A 27,144-nucleotide genomic window follows, 5' to 3' on the forward strand; every position below is an offset into this window, starting at 1 on the left:
ATAACAAGTGAATCTTCGATTTTTTTTTTTGTGCAGTGGGATGTGGTCAAGAGACTATGAAGAATACACTGAGCTATCAATGTCAAGATTCTAGTACCAGACCACCCAAGAGCTAATTGGACTCAGCAAAGGGTGTGTTCTGTTTAGATGATGATGATGATGATGTGTGTGTGTGTTCTGGAAGAAAAAAAAGTTTTAAGAATGTGGTATACTAATCTGTACACATATGCCCTACAGCATGCAGTGAGTTCAAGCATGTTTATTTGGTCGTCTATGCCAAACCAGGCAGGGCAAGATGTTTCTCAATCTCCTTTAAAGCCACAAATCAAAGTATTCTCTTGGGAAGGACCCCTTGGGGGGTAGTAATGCAAGGTCCTACCTAGATTGCCTCCCAGGAACTACAAAACACTAGCTATGTATGTATCAACCCATTTTTTTCCCCTTTTGCATTGTCTCAGCTGTGTTTCTCTTCAATTCTAAAAGGAGACAAAAACGTAAGAATAAAAAAGAAAATGTACCTGGGCATCATCAATGGTATATAGGAACAGAAGAATTTAGTTTTCTCATTATATTAGGAGAATTTCTACTAAAAAAATAGGTATGCACATGTATGTATATTTATATAAAGCACCTACCATGTTGCCAAGCATTGTTTTAGGCACAGTCAAGGTCCCTACCTTCTAGGAAGGTGATTAGACAGGAAAACAAGACAACCTTAGACTTCAATACCTGTCACAGAGGACAGAAGTTGGGTGACATGGCAGTAACTAGGAGCAAGTTTTCTTTCTTTGCGCTTTAATGTAATTTACTTCATTTCGTGTGCATTATGAAGGTTACCAAGGAAAGCCTTTCCACATTAGATCACGGTGCTGACTAGAGTTAAGTTGCAGGTCATGTAAAAGTTCTAAGGAAAGAATCATTCGGGCAGAGTGTATGTAAAACTCTGGGCAGGAAACAGTTTGGTACATTGGAAAGAGGGGTATGGCAAGCAGCGAGGAAGGTAGATAGTGATGTCAGAGGGTAGAGAGCTGGGCAGATGGCAGTTCAGTTAGGCTACATGATAGACAGGTTGAAGTCAACTCCAAGAACATTCGAAAGACACACAAGGGTTTGAGTGGGGAAAATGACCTAGCCTGTTGGCTTTGTAAAAGAACACTTGGGTTTTCTGTGTGGAGAATGGTGTATGCTAGCAGCACTGACATGAGCTGGGGGGACTAACTGGAGGCTACTTTGCAGGCCCACTGGGAGATGATGGTGGCTTACTGGGAATGGCAGTGGAGACTGACAAGAAAGCGTATTCCAGAAGGGCTTTAGAGGTGAGATTAATGGCCTTTCTGGCAGTTTATATGTGACAAATGGGATGAGGGTCCACAAGGAGATGGAGAAGGCTCCAGAAGGCTCTAGAAGGCTCTAGAATGACAATGTTGGTTTAAACGGCTGTGTGTTTTTGCCTTCCATTTACTGAAATGGAGAAAGGTACAGAGGAAAAATGGGTTGTGGAAGGAATCAAGAGCTCCCTGTTAAGCTTGAGATGTTTCTGGAACATCTAAGTCAAGAGGGCAAGTATACAGATATACGAGCAGGGCTCCCTCATACACTTGTTCAGCTACTGTTTTACACAAAGGCACCCAGGAGCATCTCCCCAGAGGTGACACTTCTTTAAAAATCTACACAATGGCTTAGGATAAATGCTAGATGCAATACTGCTGTGAATTGCATCCAGACTTTAAGCCTCAATGCCCAAAGTATCTTCCAAGTCTAAACTCCATTGAGAGTGTGCAGGACTTACAAACATTAGCATAAGCTAATTTTCTTCCCCTTACGCATTCTAATCTATAACATGGAGCATATTTCCATTCTGTCCCCTTGGACATATTTTGTTACTTACTCTTCACCTCAGGTGGCCTGCCTGCTGTTATTTTCAAAAGATTAATCCTGGGGGTTATATTGCATAAGCCTGTTCTTTATTTGACCTGAAACATTCCTTCACTCCTAAAAGACAGACAGGATGTGGCCTAATAGGAAAGGGTTCACGAAGCCCCAGCCCCAGTACAGCTGGCGTCCATTCTCTGCCTGCGGCTGCCAACAAGGCTGGGAGATGACTGCTTTCCTAAGCATGTCAGATGCTGCAGCTGGGAAGGTACAGTTCTCTGGGAATAGGCTCTAATAGGGCCCCCAAAGTGGGTGGCATGTTTATCTTTCCCCTTGAAAAACAAAAGGTCAACTGGGAACACATGTTTCTATGGCAACGGTGAATTCAAAGGAGATGCTCAATCCCAGCAAATGTGGACACAGGGGAAAGAAGAAGAGGTAAGTTGGCTCATGTGGAGAAGATAGGTCTTGGTAGTACATTGAGTTTCTCTTCATTTCAATTTAATCCCCACCTGAATTCACACAGGATTAAAGGCTTTGGTGAAGGAAATGTGTGGAAAAAAAAAAAAAAATAATGCCCCAAGGAATATAATCGGTACATCACCTAAGAGGGAGGTGTTTATTTGAGGTACAACAGACTAGTAGTATTTTGTCAGCAAATGATGCTACTGATTTTCAAAATAGGTATTTTACTTGTTAGTATTAGAAGTGACTTAATCTATTCTGCCTTTTGCACTTATTGAAAGGCCACATGTAACAAATAAGTTATTAAAAATTATTTTGCCATTTTTATTTTCAGTGGTCCAACCTATTTTATTCTGCCATGATTTTTACTAGTTTTCAGTACATGGGTACTAATACATGAAATGTGGAAATACTTCATAAACATTACATATGAAGATAGAAGGAGGAGGGAAACAGAAACAGTAAGAATCAAATACAAAGGAAAATCAGTATAAGGAGAATCCTATTCAGAACTCTTAATAGCTACAAGGAACAGAGAGAGTGTAAAAGATTGTGTAGAAAAATAACACCATCAGAACAGTATTTTGTGTCATTTCTTTCAAAGTATACAAATGGGAGGAAACACTTCACAGAGTGTTACAAAATGTCTTCCTCTAAAATATCTTAGAAATAACCCCCCCCCAAGACACCAAATAGAATTTATTTTTACTTTTAGAATCATAAATCTAATGTGTACTTATTGTGAATTCTTCAAAAAATTCACAAGAGGGCACCTGGGTGGCTCAGTAGGTTGAGCGTCCAATGTCCAACTTGGTTTCTGCTCAGGTAATGATCCCACAGTCATGAGATCAAGCCCCACATCAGGCTCAGTGCTGAACAAGGAGCCTGCTTAAGATTCTCTCTCTCTCCCTCTACTCCTCTCCCCTCACTCTCAAATAAAAAATTAAAATAAAAAAAACCCAAAAAAATAAATATTCACAAGAATATGGAGCAACAGTGGAAATCCCTATATTGCCGTCTCCTCATCCCCGCTGTAGAAGGAATCTCTGTTGTAAGTTTGTTGTGTAGTTTTCCAGAGTTATTCATATTGCACTTTAGGGAGACTTGGAGAGGAGGCAGCATGAGGTAGTGGAAAAGCAGCAAGATGGAAAGGTTACTCCCCAAGGTCTGCCACTCTGTGGCTTTTGGAGAATCAATTTACCTCCTTGGGACTCTGACTCCTGATGTGTAAAATGAAGTAGTTCCAGGGAAAGGTGGGGTGAGATTTACCACCAGCCACCAGCCACAGGCTACTGGAAATCGGTAGGGATGTTTTTGGCAATTTTGTTTGTCATAATAACTAGGAGAGCGACCTGATATTTGTGTCCCTGAGAACAAGGATGCTAGGCATTTCCAAAGTATGGTAAAGAATTTTCCCAATCTAACTCACAGTAGTACCTTCTACTCTAGGAAAAGTAGGAGCATTACTGAGATCTCGTCCAACTGACAAGAAGGCCTCGTGCAGAATAGTTATTGGTGACGTCTACCAACAACAACACTTGTTGGCTTACCAAGTGAGTCTCCTTCTTAGCAACAAAATTTTTGACATCCCATAAGTGTTGTATTTACATTAAAATAGTTTTCTTTGTGTTATAATTCAACAGAAAAGGTGGATTTTCAGTCTAGAAATAGTCTATTATTTTGGTGATCTCTCAGCTTGCATTTTGCTTTTATTTAAGTTATTAAGGTGATCTGCTAGGAAACCAATTGTTTTCATTATTCTTTTTTTTCTTGTGGTATTATGTAAATCTCATTAGTTTTTCATTTTTATAGAAGTTTGCCTCTTTTGTCACACAGGCAAATCCCAAAGAAAACGCTACAATACACATAAATCTACACCACAGCCTACAAGCCTCAAAGCTGATGCTGCACCCAAGTGATTTCTAAATGATTGTTTAATATTCGAAGACTTTCTAAAGTTCTCCACATGCTCCACAGGGGCCCAGTAGTCAAACCCTTCTCCTATTAATTTTATTTTAAGAAGCTGACCTAATAACAATAATGATAGAAATCAGGAGGTATCAGACAGTACTCTACATCTGTATAAAGTAAATGGAAACCTAGAGCTTATTTCTTCTAATGCTTTCACAAAAAATCACCTTAGGGAGATACAAAAATTTGGAAAGTTGGATAGGCCAAATGCTATTATTTTCATTTTGAAATTAAGAAAGGAAAGGTACACAGTACAGTAATTTGATGTCCAAAGCATCCTCTTATAACAAACTCATTGTCTTCAAGGGTTTTTGAAACACCAATATGGGCTCAGTTCGTTGGGCACCCGACTTCGGCTCAGGTCATGATCTCATAGTTTGTGGTTCAAGCCCTGCGTTGGGCTCTGTGCTGACAGCTGGGAGCCTGGAGCCTGCTTCGGATTCTGTGTCTCCTTCTCTCTCTCTGCCTTTCCCCCAGTTGCTCTCTGTGCCTCTCTCTCAAAGATAAATAAATATTAAAAAAAAAAATTAAAAACACCAGTATGAACTTTATTTTCTTCTCCTCCTCCTTCTTCTTCTTCTTCTTCTTCTTCTTCTTCTTCTCTCTCTCTTTCCCTCTCTCTCTCTCTCTCTCTCTTTTTTTTTTTTTTTTGCAAATACACTTAATCTGGCAAGGTTCTTCAAAGCAGCAATAGCATTTGTTATCTTTGAGGGAAAGCCAGCTGGTCTCCTTCCTAGTCCTGAAGTAAACAGAAGGCTGCATGCCTCAAGTCTGCTTTTGCTAATTAGAGAATTTGTGGTCTGTTTCACTTTAAGGACCTTCTGGAAAATAGTAGCTCTCTTTTCCCCCCTCTAGTTTCTACACAGCTCTGTGTTAGAAACTTCTCCTTCAGTGCCCTCCCCTCTTCCATGGGGATGCCATCCCTAAGACCCAAGGATCATAGGGAGCAGGGGCGAAAGAATATCTGGATGAGGAATGAATCCATATATAGAATGAGAACGATGGAGAGTTTTCATTTCTACTCCACTTTAAATTAAAACAAAGATCCAGCAAAATCCTTTGACTTTAGAGGCTTAATGTAAATACATCTTACTAGTTTTTTTAGAGGAAAATCTTGAAGATCAAGAAAAAATTTTTTCTCATTCTCAACCACTTCCACTCAGCCCCCACTACAATTTATTTGGCCCAGAGTAAGATATTAAAGCTTGAGTTTCACAGCCCAGTTTCTTCTCTGCTAACGAATACTCAGTCTTGCCAAGAGACTTCTTGACATTTTTATGTAAATCAAGGTTGCCTCAGTACAGGGGTCAGAATAAAGGCAATGCAGGGAGAATAGAAGATTAACATAAGCAAAGGTCAAGGTAGAATTTGGGGTAGTTCACAAAGAAGAAACATTTGGGAGAGTTACTTCTCTGTGCAAGACGCTTTCAAATAAGAGATAGGACACCTATTAGAAGTTTACCCAAGTGTTAAGAATGTATTCTCCATTTACCCCAATTGGGTAATTTTAAGAGGTTCCTCAGTAAAAATGCCACATGCTTTTAACTACTTGGTTGACAGGCTGTTTGTGTGAAAGTGATGTGGGCACTAGAACACAAGAAAACCAGGTTTTATGTGTATTACACTGAAAGGTTGAAAGTTCTTTCAGGGATGACTCATCCGGGTCTTCATCATATACTCAGAAATGTTAACTGCCTGACCCCCAGAGTTGAAGTTTTTTTTACATCGTTACTATGAAGCAACGGCAAGCAGAAAAAGAAGAGAGAGTAAGGTACAAATGCTATATTGATTTCTGTTTATTTTTACTTAACTCCCTTTGAATACTTTTTACTTCAGTTTCCTTACTTATTTTCTTTTCTTTTTACCCTCTGAAAGTTTCTTGCTACTGGTACCCACTCATATATGGAAAAAGGTAAAATCTGGAAAATAAGAACTGTTCACGTTTCGCAAGTTGATTCAGTGGTTGAATATCCACCTTGCTTCCAGAATATGGAGGCTAAAAGATGAACATTGAAACATTCTCTGCCTTTAACAAGAGAGTATTGTGCAAAGATATTGGCACATAACGTATAAGATCAAATAAGGTATGTGCCCCCTACATACACACACTAATCTATTCTGAACAGAGCAGGGAACTAAAACACAAGCCTTCCTAAAATCATGTTGTTACCACCATTTTTTATTCACTGAGCCCTGAAAGAGTTTGGGAAAACAAGACATCTGTCCATTTCCTACTTGCTTTATGACTTTATTAAAGAGCCATCTTTAGATAATAAGGGTTTTTTCTAAAATATAAATTATTTATTTCTTCCTACAGTCACATATGCTGACCAGAAGTCTCTACTATCCCAGGAATGATGTGGTTTTCAGGCACCACCATCTCTCCTAAGAAAACTTCCTGGAACTTAGGGAAATTGGGTAAAAAAAACCCAAAAAACAAAACAAAACAAAACAAAAAACTTTTCAAAGTCCTCTTATCATATCTTGTCCTGTCCAAGGGGTTGTTTTTCATCAGTACTTTTCACATCTTTCCCTTCAGGCAGTTTGATAAATTGTAGTGTTTATGCCTGCTCATGGCCCCTCTTCTGAAAAACGAAATTCAACTCAAAAGGAAATTCGCAACAATGATTTCTAGAATGGGAACAAAGCCAGGGCTCTCCAGTATTTTATATTCAGCATAGTTATAAAAACTTGGCATCATTTGTGTCCCTACCTCTCTCGTATTTTTGAGCAAATACAATAAATGCTTAGTGTGTATGGTTTTAAAAATAAAACCTTGGGGGCCAAGCCACAAAACATCCTTTTTGAAGCTGACAAATCATGGCGTGTTTTGTCACTGATTCGCTGTCAGTCATCAATCAAATCTACCCCACCCCCACTGCCTTTAACTTCCACCATCTGCCTTCAGTTTGTTACTGAGTTGAATTGTCTCACCCCGGAGGTCACTGCTTACTTGGCAGCCATCTCAAGTGGTGACTGTTGCTTCTCCCACATCCTTCCTAGCCCCAGACTAACTCCTCCAACCAGATGTCTCCCAAGCTCTCCAACCAGGTGTCCCCTCTGCTTTTTCATAGCTACTTGCTCCAGGTAAGACTCTCTCTCCCTCTCCATGAAAACATCCTCCTTGGAAGGTTGTTTTATTGGGATGCACCATTTTTGTTGTTCTCATCTACCAAGCCCTGGGTCACTTCATTTATTTCTTAAAGAGTTTCCTGGCTCAGTCATTCTTCCCAGAATTGCTTGTGTGATCTCGCATGAGGATTTCAACAGCCACATAAACAAAGCTTCCACTTTTTTGGTCTCTGTTCCCTGAAACCCTCTCCCCTGTTGGCTTTGTTCTGCATCCTATCTCCATCAACTACTCTCATGGTCATACGTGAGAGTTTGTCATGCCAATAAATGTCACTCTGTCTTAATTTCAGCTAGCCCACTTGTGACCTCCACTTCCTTAATATCCCGCCTCTAGCAACCCCACAATTATCAGCCCTGTGAGCGTTGCACTGCTCCTGCTGTGTCCATACTTCTCTCCTCATGTAGTTTAGATCCCATTATCCACATTAGAATTATTACTCGGCATATATTTCTGATTCCTTTGCCTTCTCTCCCTTCATCTCACCTGACTACCAATACTTAGAACCTTGGTTAAATATGCTTTTCTACCTGGATCCACATGGCTAAATATGCTAGTGGAAAATACAAAAACATCCATTGTCACTAACTTTAATGAATACAGATCATGTCTTTTTCCTTCAAAACCCGCAAACGACATACAGTTTCAGTAGAGTAAATGCTAGTCACTTACAGGCCTTACAAATATCTAGCTCCACTCTACCTCTCTGACCACATCTCCTAGCATATGCCTAACCTCCTCTAGCCACACTAGTTTCCTTACCATTCAGCAAACACATTAGGCACAGTCTCATCTCTGGGTCTTTGACTTGCTCTTCTCTGTTCTTGGAAATTCTCTTCCTTCAGAGGTCTGAGAGCAATGTTCTCACCACCTACAGGTCTTGTCCATCTTATCAGAAGCTGCCTTCACATTCTTTCTCAGACAATTCTTTCCTACTCTTCTTACTTCTTGACCCCTCCATTCCTATTTAGTTACTTTTTTTTTTTCATACCATTCAAAACTCTGAAATATTATATGATATCTTTGTCTTTTACTTGGTTAATAATTTATTAACTCTTCCACCCATATTAGACTGGAACTACAGAAAGGCAGAGATGTTTGTCTGTTTTGTTCATGGCTATTTCCTCAGCTACTGAAATATACAACATATATACTATGTGTATGTAACATATGCGTGCCACATAGTAGACAGGCAGTATATATTTGATAAATACATTATTGATTTCCTCTATTTTGAAAACTAAGGTGTAATATGTATTTATGATCAGATCAATTCAGTATTTTGAAACTGATCTAAAGTTATGATAATTATAGAAGTCATCCCAACTTGGACTTGTAAGGGACTATCTAAGGTATTGTTCACTCAGATTGAACTGGATATGTTTCTGTCCTTCATATAAATATCGATTCCAGATTTGCTTTATTTATCCATCATTTACATATAACACCCAGTGCTCATCCTGAGAAGTGCCTTCCTTATTGCCCATCACCCACTTCCCCCACCCCCATCAGCCATCAATTTGTTCCCTGTATTTACGAGTCTCTTATGGTTTGCCTAACTCTCTGGTTTTATCTTATTTTTCCTTCCCTTGTCCTATGATCATCTGTTAAGTTTCTCAAATTCCACATGTGAGTGAAATCATGTATTATCTGTCTTTCTCTGACTAACTTATTTTGCTTAACATAATACCCTCCAGTTCATCTATGTTATCGCAAATGGCAAGATTTCATTCTTTTTCATCACTGAGTAGTATTCCACTATAGATATATATACTGCATCTTCTTTTTCCATTCATCAGTTAATGGACATTTGGGCTCTTTCCATAATTTGGCTATTGTTGAGAGCACTGCTATAAATATTAGGGTCCATGTGACTCTTCAAATCAGCACTTTTGTATCCTTTGGATAAATTCCTAGTAATTCAATTTCTGGATCATAAAGTAGTTCTATTTTTAATTTTTTGAGGAACCTCCACACTGTTTTCCAGAGTGGCTGCACCAGTTTGCATTCCCACCAACAGTGCAAGAGGGTTCCCCTTTCTTCACATCCTCATCCACATCTGTTATTTTGTGAGTTGTTAATTTTAGCCACTCTGACCAGTGTGAGGTGGTTATCTCATCATGGTTTTGATTCGTATTTCCCTGATTAAGAGTAATGTTGATCATCTTTTCATGTGTCTGTTTGCCATTTCATGTGTCTGGATGTCTTCTTTGGAAAAGTGTCTATTCATGTCTTCTGTCCATTTCTTCCCTGGATTATTTGTTCCTTGGATGTTGAGTTTGGCAAGTTCTTTATAGTTTTTGGATACTAACCCTTTTTGATTCCAGATTTTAAGTGAAGTGCTACTTTACTGATATCAGATAGGTAAAATAACGACTTCAGCATTTTTTGCCGATTTATCCTGTTTAAAAAATAACTACAATTCTAATAGTTTTTGGTTTGTTTCTTTCAGGACTTTGTCTTATTAAAGAAAATTAAATTGACTGTCTCAGAAGAAAACCAAGCACATCCATTGTTCCTAAGTATATCTCTTGTCAAGGTCAATAAAACAGGATTTTGTTTTGAAGTCTTTCCCTCAAGTGCAGAAAAGCATAGACTTTGGGATGAAGATACTCTATAATCAAGCCATCGCTCTATGTGTAAATTACTCCCTCCTGCATCTGTGTGATCTCAAAGGAACACACTAGTGTCTTTCTCTCTTTCTGAATACTAGGATGTGTGCATCACTATGGGTCTTACTACTGATCATTGCAAACTCCCAACAAACAATAAATCCCTGGTGTAACAACTGTTAACTGCCATTAAACAAATAAGTGAATGCTTTAACATTGAATTTCTTAATTCAATTAAGCAGAAATACTGCTTGTATACTCTTAATTATGAGTTGGGTATGGCTTAACACTAGTAGGGATTTGGTTAATGTAATGTATGTCATCATTTTTTGTCCCACAGTTGCTAGTAAAATTCAACTGTAAAATCACAGATCAGTAATAAATTCTAGGAAGAAACAAGACATAGTTCCTTCAATCTCGCTGAATATTATATAAAAACAAAAAAAGTCACCACAACAATAATAGTATTCATTATTTAAAGAATTGACACTGGGCCTCCAGAGCAGTGTTCGTTTTTTATTTACTTATTGCTATAAAGATGATCTTCACTGGAATACTGTAAAGAATCACTTTCAGAAGGAAGAAAGATCTAAGCTGAGATACATGATTTAGTAGGAAATGCTTATAAAAATGATTTGGGGGCACCTGGGTGGCTTGGCAGGTTAAGCATCTTCCTCTTGGTTTCAGTTCAGGTCATGATCTCACAGTTTGTGGTATCAAGTCCCAAGTTTCTTGGGTTTCTCTCCTCCTCTCCCTCTGTCCCTCTCCTGCTTGAACTCTCTCACTTTCAAAATAAATAGATAAACATTAAAAAACATGATCTGGGGAGCACCTGGGTGGCTCAGTTGGTTATGCATCTGACTTCAGCTCAAGTCATTATCTGACACTTGCAGTTCATGAGTTCCAGCCCTGTGTCAGGCTCTGTGCTGACAGCTCAGAGCCTGGAGCCAGCTTCAGATTCTGTGTCTCCTTCTCTCTTTCTGCCCCTCCCCTACTTGCTCTCTGTCTCTTTCTCTTTCTCTTGAAAATAAATAAACATTTAAAAAGGAAAAAAGAAAGGATGATTTGGACTTTGGATAGGAAAAAATGATCCAAGCAGAAGGAATCACAATTCAAAGCCCTAGAAAATATAGCCCTAGAGAAAATATAGCAAATAAGGCAGATCGTTCCATATGGAACTAATGCAAGCAGTTTTTGAGGCTATATGAGCAAGTGGGTATTGGCGTCAGTGTAGACAAATGGCCAGAAGAGAATTTCAAGCTTAGTTGAGAACTAAATCATTAAGGGATGTGTAAGCCATTGTATATTAAAGAGTTTAGATTTTAACCGGAAAAAGAAAAGGTAATTATTGCTGGCTTGTTTTTGCGTATTTTTTTCCATGTTTGTGTTCCTCTTCTTTAGTTTCCCCCTCTTTTCCTTCTCCTCAGGTCTCCTTTTCTCCCTTATTTTTCATTTCAACACAAGAAATGTCATTGATTCATTCAAAAAATCTTTGTTGAACACCACCAAATATAAGACACTCTGCTGGACCCTGAGAACAGTTACTCAGCAAGACAGACCTATTTTGTCCCTCATGAAACTTGGAGCCTGGTGGACAAGTTTGACATGTTCAGGGAACTAAAATAAACCAAGTGTCACTTAAACTTCAAAGTAGGGAAATGTCATGAGATGAGGTCAGAGAAGAAAGCAGCAACACATCAGAGAGGGTGTGTTAAATTAGATAAGAAATTTTAGTCCTTATGCCAAGAGCAATAGAAAACCTTCAAAGTACTTAAAGCATGGAGACAATATGATTTGGGTTTATAAAAGATCACACTGGTTTTGTATGAATAATCAGTTAATAAAGGGGAGGAACAGATAAGGAGACATCTGTAAGTAAGCTAATGCTACATTCCCTGCCAAAAATATGCTCCCTCAGAACAAGAAGGCAGTGATGGTGATGGAAGAGAACAATGTTACAGGTGGTGGGAGAGGTGGATTAGAAGAGGAAATGCAGACTATTCTGTTTAGTCATTTAGACATTGAAGAGGTAAACTCATCAGAAATTGTGGTCTAACTTTCCTCATTAAAAAACTAATTAAATTGACAAGCACTTCCTCCTCCAGCTTCCAGAAAGTAGTGGATATATATATATATATATATATATATATATATATACCAGCTCTATGTGTGTGTGTGTGTGTGTGTATCTTCTTATCTTATTTACCCTCTTCAATGTGGTTTCTATTGCTCAATGCCACTGATGTGGTTTTGATACAGACTCAAATAACCTCAATAACATTCAAACTATTGGACATTTCCCAGTCTGGACTCCTCAAGCATCGTTAAATTGCCTCTTTTCCAGAGCTCTCTATTCTGTTGACTTTAATGACAGTAGAATCTCCTTTCACCTTCGTGACCCCTTTGTCCTTGTCTCTTTTTCTAGTTTGGCTCATTTTTGTGTCTGGCCTTTAAATAGTGAAGCTAGTCATGGTTCAATCTTCAGGCCTCTTTTATTCTCACTCTGTAGACTGTCCCCATGTTATCTTATCCAAGCTCATGCCTCTTAAACTTATACCTCCTTTCCCTACAACTTTCCTGAATTGCAGACTCAAATCTAATTGCATAATTAGATCCCATTTAATTCTTCACTGACACCTAAACTCAACTTCACTGCACATTCACAGACAGGGAAGAATAGAGGAGGATGAGGTTGATGGCTAGGTGGATATGTGTAATTGAAGACATCAGTGAGTGAAAGAGAAAGTCTTTAGAAACTAATTTTTAAAGAAATTGGGAAGCCAGGGTGCCAGACATTTTCCCTGAGAATACTGAAGCTACCAGAAGCATGGTAAAAATCCTCAACAAAACAGTAACAAACCACATTCAACGGCATATTTAAATGATTATACACCATGACCAAATGGAATTTGTTCCAATAATAATAGCATTGAAAAATACTTAGTAACTAACTTAATCAAGGAGATAAAACCTTATATAATGAACACTACGAAACATTACTCAAAGAATTAAAGACAAAAATAAATGGAAAGACAACCAAAGTTCATAAATTGGAAGATGTAAAATTGTTAAGATGTTAATACTTACCAAAGTGATCTACAGGTTCAATGCAATCTCAGGAAAAAGTCCAATGACTCGTTTTGGCAGAAATATAAAAAATCTATATAAAATTTATACAAAATCTGAAGGGACCACAAATAATTAAAATAATCTTCAAAAAGAATAAAGTTGGAGGATTCATACTTTTGGATTTCAAAACTTATTACAAATACACAGTAATGAAAAGAGTGTGGTACTGATATAAAGACAGATATACAGACGAATAGAATAGAATAGAATAGAATAGAATAGAGTAGAATAGAATAGAATAGAATGGAATATTCAGCCCAGATATGAACCCTTGAATACATGTTTAAATTATTTTCAAAAAGAAGTCCAAGATCATTAAGTGAGGGGAGTGCAGTCTTTTTAACAACCAGTGCTGGGGAAACTGGATATCCACATGCAAAATGATGAAGTTGGACCATTACCTAATACCATATATAAAAGTCAACTCCACATGGATCAAATACCTAAATGCAAGAAACAAAACAAGGAAACTCTTAGAAGATAACCTAGTGCAAAATCCTCATGACACTGGATTTGGTAATTTTTCTTGATATGACATCAAAGGCAAGGCAATAAAAACAAAAATAGGCAAGCTAAACTTTATGAAAGTTACAAACTTTGCACATCAAACAATGCTATCCATGGAATAAAAAGGCAACCTACAAAATGGGAGAAAGCACTTTCAAATCATATATCTGACAAGAGATTAGTATCTAGAATATAGAAAGAACTCTTAAAACTCAACCACAACAACAAAAACTCTGATTCAAAAGTGGGCAAAAGACTTGCATAGTCATTTCTTCAAAGAACATATATTAACAGCCAGAAAGTGCATAAAAAATGCTCAATCACTAATTATTAGATAAATGCAAATCAAAATTACAATAACTACATATGTAATAATCCCAAACTAAAAGCAATCTTTCTGCCCATTAACAATTGAATGGATAAATAAAACAGTGAAAATGGAGTAACCAGATATAGGTAATATAAATCTGAATTACATAATTTTGCCCCTAAACAGACACAAAAGCATAGACATCGCATTATTACTTTTCTGTATTGTTCAATAAAAAAGAAAAGAAAAACACACAAAAAGCATAAATATAGTGTTCAAAGTTGAGAAAGGAGTGACCTTTTGGGAGGGGGTGGGGTATCAATGCAGAGGTGGCATGGCAGGGGTATTTTGAGTGCTGGTGACATTTGCTGATTTACAAGTGGTTGCTTAGATGTATTCTGGGAGTTAATTCATCGAAGTGTAAATTGATATTTTCTTGCACTTTTTTGGGCTATACTCTACCTCTTAATTAAAAAGAAAACATCCTACTTTACCAACCACATGAGCATCACAGAAGTAGCGGTTGGGATGTTGCAAGCCCAGTATAAAGGGCCATTAAACTTTTACAAGGCTAAATAGAGGTTAAAGAAAAAAGAAAAAAGAAAAGAAAACATCCTAATTGTCACAAAACTATAAATACCTAGAAACAAAATTAGTAACACAAGTAAGTTGCCTATATGAAATAAACTATAAAACAAAACCTGAACACATAGGGAGATGACCTAGGTGCTAGAATAACTAAAGACATTCTGCAAATTGATGAGAAACTACGCAAAAGCAAAAGCCAATAGTAATTAATAAGAGAGATGGACAGGCAATTCATAGGAGAGACAATGCAAATGTTGAACCCATTTCAAAGGTGCCAACTACACTTCAAAAGAAAACTCAGGAAAATGCAAGTTAAAACAATAAAATAGTTTACTAATTGTTTTTGCAAAATTTTATGAAGTACCTATAAGAGAAAGGTCTAATGTGAGGAAATAGAAACTTTCTTTGCCACGTGATTAGTGGGAGAGTGTTAACTGAACTCTTCTTGAAAATAGTCTGAGAGTATCTATTATATTTAAAATTGCATAAACCCTTTGTCTGGCTCTACCAAAATGATAGTGCCATATATTAAACTATATGCACAATATTTCTGTTTATTTGCATCATCACTTACAATGACAACATTGGGAACAATTTGAATACCCATTCATTGAGGGAATAAATCTGTGTTTACTACATCTGAAGAGCTGTCCATAATCGATTGCAAAAAAAAAAAAAAAAGTTGAAGAAAAATGTGGTCATATCTTGATTCTGTAAAACCATTGTCATAAAAACTCTTTATCGGTATAACGGCTTGGGAAAGACATTCTTAATCTACTACTCTCAGAAGTATGGGAGTGGATGAGGCTAGGGGCCAGGTGAAGATATTTTTAATTTGTTTTTCTTCTTCTTTTATTATTTAGTTTGCTGCGATGAGCATGTATGGATATATACAGACACGTATATATAGTTTAATAATCTAAGGGTATTTATAAAGAGAAAAGTTTCCTTCACAAATCAAATATATGGCACGTTTCCTTCTTTTTTGTAAAACCTCATACTTTCGGCTTCACTCATTCCAAGTTCCCAATGCCAGTTGTTTCTTGTCCACTTTCATTAACTTCCCTTGAGACTGGTCTAGCTGTGCCAGCTTTTCTTTTATTATAATGGTTATTTACATGCAACAAGTATTTACAGCGTGTTAAGATGGCTCTGTGGCCAAGTTTAAAAGAGAATTCTGGTAAATCCCTTCCACTCACAATGCTTTTATCTATCACTGTGCTGTAGTTCATTGCTCTCCTTCTGTTTACTTAAAGATTTCATCTAGGTTCTTTATGCTTTGCCAGCACCCAAAGGCACACTTTTCTCTTGATGCATTCCAGTTTCCATAGTACTATTTGCTGGCTTGATTCTCTAAGAGACGATCCGTTTATTGAATCACAAAGACTCTAGATTTAACCCAAGATAAATGTTGAATATTGCTTAGGGTCCTGGAAAGCATTAGATGCTCTGTGAAAAAGTGGCTCAACCTCGAAGTTAAAAGCAGCCTGTTTGAAGTTCCAAATCCACATTCCTCTTCAGTGTCCTCTGTCACCACAAGATTTTTTACCCTGGGCTCACCTTGACAACCCAAATCCTCTTCTTACTATATCAGTTTCTTTCCTCTGGGAATTCATGTAGAACACAGACTCTAAGATCACTCATTTTGCTCTCCTGGAGAGCATTATTCTTATTCAGAATTCCAGGCTTTCCGTGTTACGGTGGCCCAAATGCCCTAATGGTTAGGCACAAACTCTTTTTATGGCTCTCCAGATGCTACCCAGATAGTTTAAGCTAGTAAAATTCCATCTAAAAATTTTCCTTACACCACTCCCTCTTCAGCATTCAGTGTTGAAGAGTCCTGTTTAAACCCTGCTCTCTTCCTCCTTCCCAACGACCACCATCTTTCTTTGGTTATTTTCACATCTCTTCTGATTAATATAGTGGCCTTCCCTTTGACCATTGTACCTCTAGTCTTTCTCAACCTCCATCACACTTTTGCCAAAGTTATTTTTTGAAAACCAAAAAATCCAAGCTTCTCAATTTCCTCCAAAAAGAACTTTGATGTTTTTTCTTCAATACCTACAAGAAAAGAGCTGAAGGTCTTAATATGTTACATATAGCTCTCCATTAATTTCTGCACATCATTCTGACCTTGACACCACTATTCTGCCAGCACTGCCCACCACCAAAGCCACAGACTTTGCCATAGCTTCTTGCATTTGGAGATACCATTTCCTTTGCAGGAAGATCCTTCTGACCCTGTTCTGGGTGGTGGATTCCCATGCATCCCTTTAGACTCTACTCAAGTGGCAAAAGCTCTGAAGCCTTCCTAAATCCTTTGGGCGTATCGCTGTTTTTCATTTTTGTCTTCTTTAAAAAAATGTTTTTTAAGTTTATTTATTTATTTTGAGAGAGAGAGCATGGGGGCGAGGGAGGGGCAGAAAAAGAGGGAGTGTGCACTGTCAGTGCAGAGCCCAATGTGGGGCTTGAACCCATAAACCGTGAGATCATTAGCTGAGCTGAAACCAGGAGTTGGACGCTTAACCGACTGAGCCATCCAGGCACCTTCCATTGTACTGTTTGGAGTTCTACTTTAGTATGTATCAGATTGTATTTTCACCATCTGACTATATATACATGGCACCCACCTTAAATCATGAGTTCTTCAAGGTCAGGGATAATCACCTGATACCAAATATTGGATTCAGTCTCTGACAGGTGTACTTATTTGAGGGGCCTTGGGGATGACAGAATAAACCCAGCTCCTCCACAATAATCAGGTGTTGTAATATTCCATAAAGACCCTTGTTAAAACTTGATGTAGTCAGATCAGGAAATGAATCGGAGAGATGTCTCTGTTATTGTATTCAAAAGACATCCTCCCATAAACCTCTGTTAAGATTCAGTGGAAAATGACATCTATTTCCCTCATTTCAATTGTGGACTAAATAGTATTACCAAACATTCTACTCTTAAAAATTGAAAATTGGGTTTCCAGACTGCAAAATGTCTCAAACCTTTGACTCCTTTCACTACTGCTAAATCAAGGTGGAATTTTGTTTTCCACTCAAAAGTTGGTTTTACTCCAGGAGTTCTTAGAGAAACCTCTTATGTTAGTGAATTTCTGTTCAAAGTGCAAATTCTGCTGCCCAATTTGTGATAGTGTTCCTCCTACATTGTAACTAGGATTTATCTATTATAATCATGGTATATAGCCTGCTAAAGAATAAACTTTTATAGGTAGTATGGTAGAATACATGTATATATGAAGAGAGAAAGAAAGATTTAAAAATCACCTCATACGTATACATTTCAGGTAAGGAATCTGATACTTAGAAAGCCTAGGTCATTCATTGGCATCACTCTATCATGTATCCAAGTTCACAAGTGCAAGATTCAAAGTTCATAAGCTCCCAAAATTTTACATTCATTCTGCATATTGCCTCTCTGATTCGGATTTCATCCATAACATTTATTTCCACATTTTAAGTCATACTGTGTCAATAATTAAGGTTTCAAGAGCAACAGAGAAACGAAAAAATATATATAATGAGGTATTTTAACTGGATTTTAAATTATGTAACAGTCACATAGTTTGATTTCAGCTATAATGTTCATCTCCTAATTGCATGCCCAAACCACTAGCTAACAGATTTATTGTGCATTCGAGTATATTATAAAATTTAGCTAATTATTTAGGGACACTCGTTGAGACTCTCAAATTAGGCTGTCACTCCACTTTCACTGTGAAAATGAGTAGTGCTTAATTTTTTATGAACGTTCAAAAAGCTTTTAAGGTACCTCAATGTGCTTTCCATTTCTTCCATACCCCTCCAAAATCCATTTTAGAGAGATTTATAATAGAGGAAGAGGAGAAATGATAACGTTTGCCTGGATATAAAGAGGAAAAATAACCGGCTAATGGGCGGGTTAGGAAGAAGAGTGTCAAGACGAATGGCCGGGGCGAGGGACGGTAAAAGTTTAAAGAGGACGGCACGTACCACTGGACGGTTGTGGCAATCTTTTCCACAAGATGGGTAAACTTACTATATTTTGTCTCGTGAAATTTTATCACCAACCTCTGTGCATCTCTAAAAGAAATACTGAATGCTCTTTACATACGATTTCTAAAACTAATTTCTTTTGATTATTCTCCCCCAAGGTATACTTAGTGGAATGTTACAGATATAATTATATTTCCAAATGTATTTTTAACAATAATTTAGAACCTAAGTGTCTTAATATTAAAAAAAATATTTAGAGAAATGGAACAAAAATAACCTTTATAGCATTGTATATTTATTCAGCAAACAACAACATGGTGATAGCCCAAATTTTAGACCAACTCATGAGGGAAACAAAAAATTAGGGTTAAGGATTTTGAGTGCGTATGTTCAATCTACTTGTGATTAGCTGGGTAACCGTAAGAATATAATTTAATAATATAATTTCTTTTTTTTCAATTGTCCATTAGTAAAATTAGTAAAAGGTCCATTAGTAAAATGTTCATTAATAATTGTCTTACCTTGACCACGGTCGTGGGAAGAAGTTTATCTGTGTGACCACGATGCATGCTGGGAAGGAGAGTGGTAAATCTGAATAAGGAAAAAGAGCATAGTAACTGCAATCGCTATTTATGAACTCCAAGAGAAGCTAGGATGTTTTGAGACAATATTATTTGGGTTCCAATCACAAAATATTTGAGTGCACTCAAATGACTCTCATGTACCCTCAAGTTTATGAATCGTAGCACACTGGTGTTTCTTATACTTTACTGTGAATACATATTACCTAGACATTTGTTAGAATGCAGGTTATAATTCAAAAAAGTCTGTGGTTAAGTTTGAACACTTACATTTCTAACAAGCTCCCAGGTGATAGCGCTGGTCAAGGTACCACACTTTGAGTAGCAAAGTAGAAGGTTATGGCTTCCATAGTAATTAGAGAGATAATGAAAAGAAGTGGCCCTGTGATATATGGTTAAGAGTCTTTCTGACATACTAGACATTACAATAAGACTCTAATTTGGAATTTGGATAAGGGATATGAATTTGGGGTAGTGATAAATAAGACAGGGAAGGCCCCCCCAGATTGGAAAAAAACTTCGGGTAATCTGTATTGGGAAGCAACTTGCTTTAAAAAGTAAGGCGAAGAGTGTGGTGCACAAAATTTGTGTAGAGAAGAACATGTTTGAGTGAACTTTTCAGTAATAGATCAAAATGAATGGAGACAGATGCAGCTGGTTCAGCTTCAATGACTTAGAATGAACGGGGAGCTTAAAAACTTGAGCGTTAACATCTGCATAATGTAGGGGATACCCAAAAGCCATTAAGACAAAGGAACACAGGATGAAAAGGCTTTTGAAGAGAAAAGGAAAATTAAGATGTTTTTCAGGCAGTGGCAAAACAAAAAGGCAAAGGAAAGACTTTATGAAAGTTATAGGTCATCTCTTTGGGGAATGGAACCCTTGCTGCCGAGAACAGGCAGAAGGAAATCCATCTGAGTCTACTGGGCAGGAAAGAAGAAATGGGAGAAGTTATCTAGAGAAACAATTAGAAGTCATCTAGAAAAGCAATTAGAGAGGCAATAGAAAATGAGATAAATCCTGTTGTGTTTTGAACTAAAGTAACCAGGAAAGTCCATGCAGAAGCCGAGAAGGAATAGATCCTGAAGCCAAGGAGAAATATGGCAAGAGAAGTCACGAGGGAAACAAAAAATCACATTCAAATTGAATGTAAATAAAAAATTACAAATTGCAAATTACATTTGCAAATTAAAATCACAGGGGTTCCTGGGTGGCTCAGTTCATTAAGCATCCAACCATGGCTCAGGTCAGGATCTCATGGTTCATGAGTTCGAGCCCCGCGTTGGGCTCTGTGCTGACAGCTCAGAACCTGGAGCCTGCTTTGGATTCTGTTCTCCCTCTCTCTCTGCCCCTCTCCCACTCATTTTCTCTCTCTCTCTCTCTCTCAAAATAAACATTAAATAATTAAAATCACAAAGTTTATTATTTTTATGATTCCCTGTTAAAAAGGAAAAAGATGACATCAGTTCAAGCTTTGACAAATTCTAACTGTATTAAATGCTGATGGAAAGGGATTGCATCACAAGGGTAGCAATTATTTTTAAGAGGTGGAAAGACTAACGTAAGTGAAAAAACATGGTAAAATAAAGCCGCAGGGTAAAGAGTAAAGACCAATGGCCAACTGGTTGTAAAGCGTGGAGGAAAGGAGTCTGCAAAGGTGAAACTAAGAACTCCATCCCTGTGGAGGAACTCGGAGAGGTTCCATTCATTTGTGGCACAGACACTTGGAGTATATTTGACCTTTGGCTTGGTGAACAGCAACAGACCTTCCTCTCTCTTTTGGTTCTTCTGCCACTCTCTCACTCTTACTCATTACTAGCAACATATTGTCCCACCTTCTTTTCAAAGATACATGAGATCTGCAGAAAATACAGAGCCAGATAGAAGTCGAAAGTGATAAAAACAGATTTTATTCTGAAGAGCCTTCAGTCTAGGACTGGACTCAATTCCACGTACAGCTAGAACACTGGGGATTTATAGCCAATGAGTAGATGAGGGGGATTGGTGGATGAAAAATCACTAAGAGAAGACATCAAGGTAGGGGGGATTCTTGCTGAAGACAGGCCAGGATAATCAGCTGTCATCTGAGGGATGGAAAGGGATGAAGAATATGATTAGATATCAAGCATGGTCAGATCCCAGGGCTGGGGACTCTCCCTAAATTGACCTAGCAGGATTCTTGCAAAAACTGGGCTAGACAGGCCCAAGGACAAGGTCCAAGGATGAGGCCTAGTTGAGAAGGGGGCTTAAAGGAACCTGACTGAAGTTTGATCAAGGAGAGAGTCTTTGTCAGTCAGAGGATCAACTCTCCTCAACTGAAAATGGAAACACTCTGCCATGACTCTGCTGGCCTTCTCAGTGTTGGGCCTCACCATTTCCCTAAGACCTGTGTTTTTTGTGTTTTGTTTTTTAATCACCACCCACAAAAAACTAAGGCCTTTCCCTTTTCCCTTCAGGTCATAGTAGAGGACAGCCTTGAACATCTCATAAATGAATTTGGGTTATGAAAGTCGTGCTTAATAGTAGTTACTATCTCATTCCTTACATATACGTTGTTAAGACTTCAGTAATGTTTACATAGGAATTACAGGGACTAAAAGGAGATAACTTCATTTCGGGGATATTTTCAGCTGCATATACTCCCGGGAAAGATCAATCCTATGTGATTGGCAGCACTATAATTTTTAAACATCTAATTGGTCTTGGTTCATATCCAATTCTGCCATTACTCAATGTTCTCAAATCTATTTCAGAGTTTATCAGAGGAAGGAGAGGAAATTATCCAAAAGCAAACAACCACATGAATCATTACTGATTGTGATGTATCTCATTAAAAAAACATTTGAGAAGTACAGAAAAGTAGGGCAGAGCCAAATGGCTGTCATGTTAAGGACAAAGGGAAAAATGATCAAGCATTAGATATAATTTAAAAAATTATAATTTTAGCAGAATATACACATAGAAATAGCTGCTGTCTTCCATAACAGTCATTGGGGGAGATGTCATACAATGATGTTTCTATTGCTCAAGACATTTTTGAAACACTTCCTGGGAATTTTCATCAGGATCACTTTATAAGTCATATAAGAGAGTCACTCCCATAAAATTATGGTCACTGTCTCTATATTTGCACATTTTTACCATCGCATCTGTATCTTTATTTTTAAAAATAAACATAAAAATACTTATTATTGAAAGTGTCCCTGAGTGAATGTAGATGAAGATATCAACTTGGCACGTTGGAATAAAAACCTAAGTAAAATCTAACATAGTCTCCAATTTGAATTGTTTTAAGGACCAAATTTCCTTACTTCTTACTGGTAGTAATTTCTTTTGGCAATAGTTTTACAAGGCAAGAAAGAAAATAAAGCTTGATTCATTACTTATTTGGAATAAACAGGATCAGATATTCCCTTTGTGATTTCTTTGGGCACAAAAAGGAAATAGTTGTACAAAAGATTAACTTGGAACAACATATTAATACACTCACCATTGTCAAAGCAGCAAGTTGTGCAGTAAACTAAATTTCTGGCAATTTCAGAGTCATTATTTTTTGAAAATTTTTTAAATGTTTATTTACTTCTGAGAGAGAGACAGAGAGAGAGAAAGAGAGAGTACAAGCAGGGAAGGGGCAGAGAGAGAGGGAGACACAGAATCCAAAGCGGACTCTAGGCTCTGAGCTGTCAGCACAGAGCCCCACACGGGGCTCAAATTCAGGAACTGCAAGATCATGACCTGAGCTGAAGTCGGACACTTAACCGACTGAGTTACCCAGGCACTCCTCAGAGTCATTATCCATAATGTATTTCTTTCTCACCATGGACAAGATGGAATCCCTATGGAGGCATATCACTTGGATGTTGGCTTAGTAGAATGCATGTATCATGTTGCATGTCAATCACTGAATTATTAACACAAATCTTTGTGTTCTTTCCTCCCAGTGTGAATCAAAACCACTTGATAGGAAATTATTTTTTGTAAGGAGAATATTGTTCATAACCATATGTGTAAATGATTCAATTCTTTGGTATGGGTTTTTTAAATTATAAATTCCCCAACTGATTAAAAATTATCAACACTGTTATTGTTAAATAACATCATTATTTAACAATGTCGAATTAAGACGATGCCAATAAAAAGCGTATTTCTTCAACAAATTCACTTTAAACATTGATATAAAATGTCTGCCTTCCTTTCATTTTATACTTAAGAGCTCTTTGGGAACGGTTTGGGGATAAGCCAAGGAAAAATTGTTACTAGGCTTTGAACAAAACTGCTGTCTTTGTCTTCTATCTATCAACACAGAGTTTATGACAATATCCAGTCCTGACCAAGAAGTTTATATTCCTTGAGAGAAAAAAATGGGTGTGCATATAATTTGCAGGAATAAATAAATTAATGTACCATCTTTTCAAGGGGGTAGAGTAGCTAATAGGATCCATTCATTCAACAGAAACCAGCTTAAGTAAGGTTTTGATCCTATGCAAGAAGTCAGAATGCATTTTGTTTGGAAACCAATAAAGAGTTTTAAGCAGTAAAGTGGCATGACATGCCTAAAATCATCATTTTGGCAGCCATGAGTAGACAGCCTTGAAGGAGAGAAAGATTGGCAACAGCATGATCAGTGAAGAAACTATCACAGTGAATGGATCCAAAGATGATGGTTGTGGGCAGGGAGAGACTTGGATCTCGGCATAGAGAGCTGACTGAAGGCATTGATATTAGGGGAAGGAAAGCATGAATATTCCAGGATAATTCCTCAATGTTTAACTTGATTAGTTGGAATAGATAATTGTGCTATTTAAGGAAATGGAGATGACAAAGAGAGAAGCAGGCTGGAGAAATGAATCAAGCATTGTCACTTGGCTGTCTTAAGTCTGTGATGCTTACTGGACACCCAAAGGGAGATGCCCAGGAGGCGGTTGGACATACAGGTTAACGTTTAGGAGAGGATACGAATTAGAAATAGAAACATCAAAGTCATCTGCATATCACTGGCATTTTATTTTTTTAAAGTTTATGTATTTTTAAAGAGAGAGAGAGAGAGTATGTGCACGCGCGTGTGCACACACACACAGAGGCATGAGTGGGGGAGGGGCAGAGAAGGGGCAGTGTGGAGCCTGACCTAGGGCTTGATCTCACAAACCGCGGTATCATGACCTCAGCGGAAATCAAGAGCCTGATGCTGAACAGACTGAGCCACCCACGCACTCCAAAGTCATCTGCATATCACTGGCATTTTAAAGCCGCTTCATTAGATGCACTCAACCAGGAAGAACAAAAGCAAGAAGGAAACTCAAAATGCTTGCACATTTAAAGGTTGACTAGAGAAGAAAGAGCAAGCAAAGGAAAATGAAAGAATAGCCAGAAAAGAGGAGGAAAACCAGAGTAGGGTGTGGTGTCACAGAAACTCAGGAAAGACAGACTTTCCCGTAACAGAATGATTGACCGTGTCACCTATTTCTGAAAGGGCGGTTCTGAGGTAGTACATATGGAAGCATCTCGTGCACTCCCTGGAACACAGTAGATAATAAATGCCATTTCCTCTCATTTCTTCATTCCATTCCAAGAGGTACTAGTGTTTAGTGATTCAGAGTGAAAGCTTGAGAGTCAATCTGCCTCAGTTCAACTTCTCCTTCAGCCATTCCATTGTTGCATAGCCTTATATGAGTCATTTCACCCGGCAATAGTTTGAGTCCTGTATTTTAAAATGGGATGATAACAGTGCCTACCTCATGGGGATGCAGCTAACACACTGTAATCAATCAGTAAGGTTAATTATTACTTCCTTTTCTATTTAACTTTTCTATGTTATGTATTATTTATCCAGTAATGAAAATGAATTAGTTTTTAATATTCATAATGAATACTTATCTAAGTGACTTAATAATTCATCATATTCCCACGAGACAATAAACAAAGCACAACTTTGCTTCTCATATTGTGACCATATCTACTTTTAAATCCCAAGAAACAAATAATCTAGTGAAGAAATGGGCAAAAGATATGAACAGACACTTTTTTTTCAATGTTTATTTATTTTTGAGAGAGACAGAGACAGAATGAAAGTGGGTTAGGGGCAGAGAGAGAGGGAGACACAGAATCCGAAGCAGGCTCCAGGCTTCGAGCTGTCAGCACAGAGCCTGACACAGGGCTTGAACTCAGGAGCTGTGAGATCATGACCTGAGCTGAACTCGGACGCTCAACTGACTGAGCCAGCCAGGCACCCATGAACAGACACTTTCCCAAAGAAGGTATCCAGATGTCTAACAGACATGAAGAGATGCTCAACATCACTGATCATAGAGGAAATACAAATTAAAACCACAATGAGAAACTACCTCACATCTGTCAGAATGGCTAACATTAACAACTCAGAGAACAACAGATGTTGGTGAGGATGTGGAGAAAGAGGAACCCTTTTGCACTGCTGGTGGGAATGCAAACTGTTCAGCCACTCTGGAAAAAGTATGGAAATTCCTCAAAAAGTTAAAAATAGAACTACCCTATAACACAGCAATTGCACTACTAGGTATTTATCCAAAAGATTTAAAAATGCTGATTTGAAGGGGCACATGCACCCCAATGTTTATAGAAGTACTATCGGGGTGCCTGGGTGGCTCAGTCGGTAAGCATCCGACTTCAGCTCAGGTCATGATCTCGCGGTTCGTGAGTTTGAGCCCCCCATCGGGCTGTGTGCTGACAGCTCACAGCCTGGAGCCTGCTTCAGATTCTGCGTCTCCCTCTCTCTCCGCTCCTCCCCCACTCACACTCTGTCTCTCTCTCAAAAATAAAGTTAAAAAAATTTTTAAAAAAAGAAGTACTATCAATAATAGCCAAATTATGGAAAGAGCCCAAATGTTAATAACTGCCGAATGAATAAAGAAGATGTGATATATATACACAATGGAATGTTACTTGGCAATCAAAAAGAATGAAATCTTGCGATTTGCAACAATATGGATTAAACTAGACTGTGTTATGCTAAGCAAAATAACTCAGTCAAAGATAAATATATAATTTCACTCATATGTGGAACTTAAGAAACAAAACAGATGAACTTAATGGAAGGGAAAGAAAAACAAGATAAAAACAGGGAGGGAGGCAAACCATAAGAGACTCTTAAATACATAGAATAAACTGAGGGTTGCTGGAAGGAGGTGGGTGGGGGATGGGTTAAATGGGTGATGGGTATTAAGTAGGGCACTTGTTGGGATGAGCCCTGGGTGTTCTATGTAAGTGATAAATCACTAAATTCTGCTCTTGAAACCATTATTACACTCTATGTTAACTAACTTGGATTTAAATAAAATTTAAAAAATAAACGCTAAAGTTATTTTTATGGATTGTGGTCCTGATCACATGTGGGGACATGTAAAAGGAACAAACAGGGGTACTGGGGCACCCAGAGACTAGCAACAGTGGAAAGTTGTTTCCACCCATAGGACTAAAGAGACAAGAGGAAGAAATGGTGTTATCAGAGTTCACTGAGAATTAGAATTGCAAAGGAGGGGTTTCCTGGTGGGGAAGAGGAACGTGCTTACTACCTAGGACTAGTGCCTATAGAGGGAGGGAGAAGGGAGAAGCGGCCACTAACTCCTTTTGCCTTCATTTCTCAGTCCACTGGCTGCTTCTAAGCAGAGGCTGGCTGGCAAGGGAGCCACAGAGAGGCAGTTTTCAAAAATTAACCTTCTAAGACCCAGATGGGGTAGAGCAGGATGGAACACAGGCAAAAAGGAACAAAGAAAGAACAACCAAACGTGCTTTTTTGTTATTCTCTAGTGTTACGTTCCTAGCCAAGTCCCAGTAAGTGATACTCCGATAAGGGAGATTCTTCCCCATTTCAATACCTTCCTCTCATGCTAGTGGCTAATCCATACTGTCAGCTTCTAAATTGTGTTTCGTGTCATCTAGGCTTTCACAACTATTAAACAACATGGAATCTCCTTAGTACTTTGCTTCCACTTATATATATATATATATATATACACAC

At 38.0% G+C, this 27,144-nt stretch overlaps 1 long non-coding RNA gene across 1 annotated transcript in view; it reads right to left on the reverse strand.

Annotated features, from left to right (window-relative positions):
• LOC125919407 (uncharacterized) overlaps nt 1-27,144 on the reverse strand; it is a 78,651-nt gene that overhangs the window by 6,224 nt on the left and 45,283 nt on the right. Inside the window, exon 4 of the long non-coding RNA XR_007456765.1 lies at nt 19,092-19,161. This is a non-coding gene — a long non-coding RNA (uncharacterized LOC125919407). The remainder of the gene's footprint in view (nt 1-19,091; nt 19,162-27,144) is intronic.

The sequence above is a fragment of the Panthera uncia genome, chromosome B4 (genome assembly GCF_023721935.1).
Source record: "Panthera uncia isolate 11264 chromosome B4, Puncia_PCG_1.0, whole genome shotgun sequence".
NCBI lineage: Eukaryota > Metazoa > Chordata > Mammalia > Carnivora > Felidae > Panthera > Panthera uncia.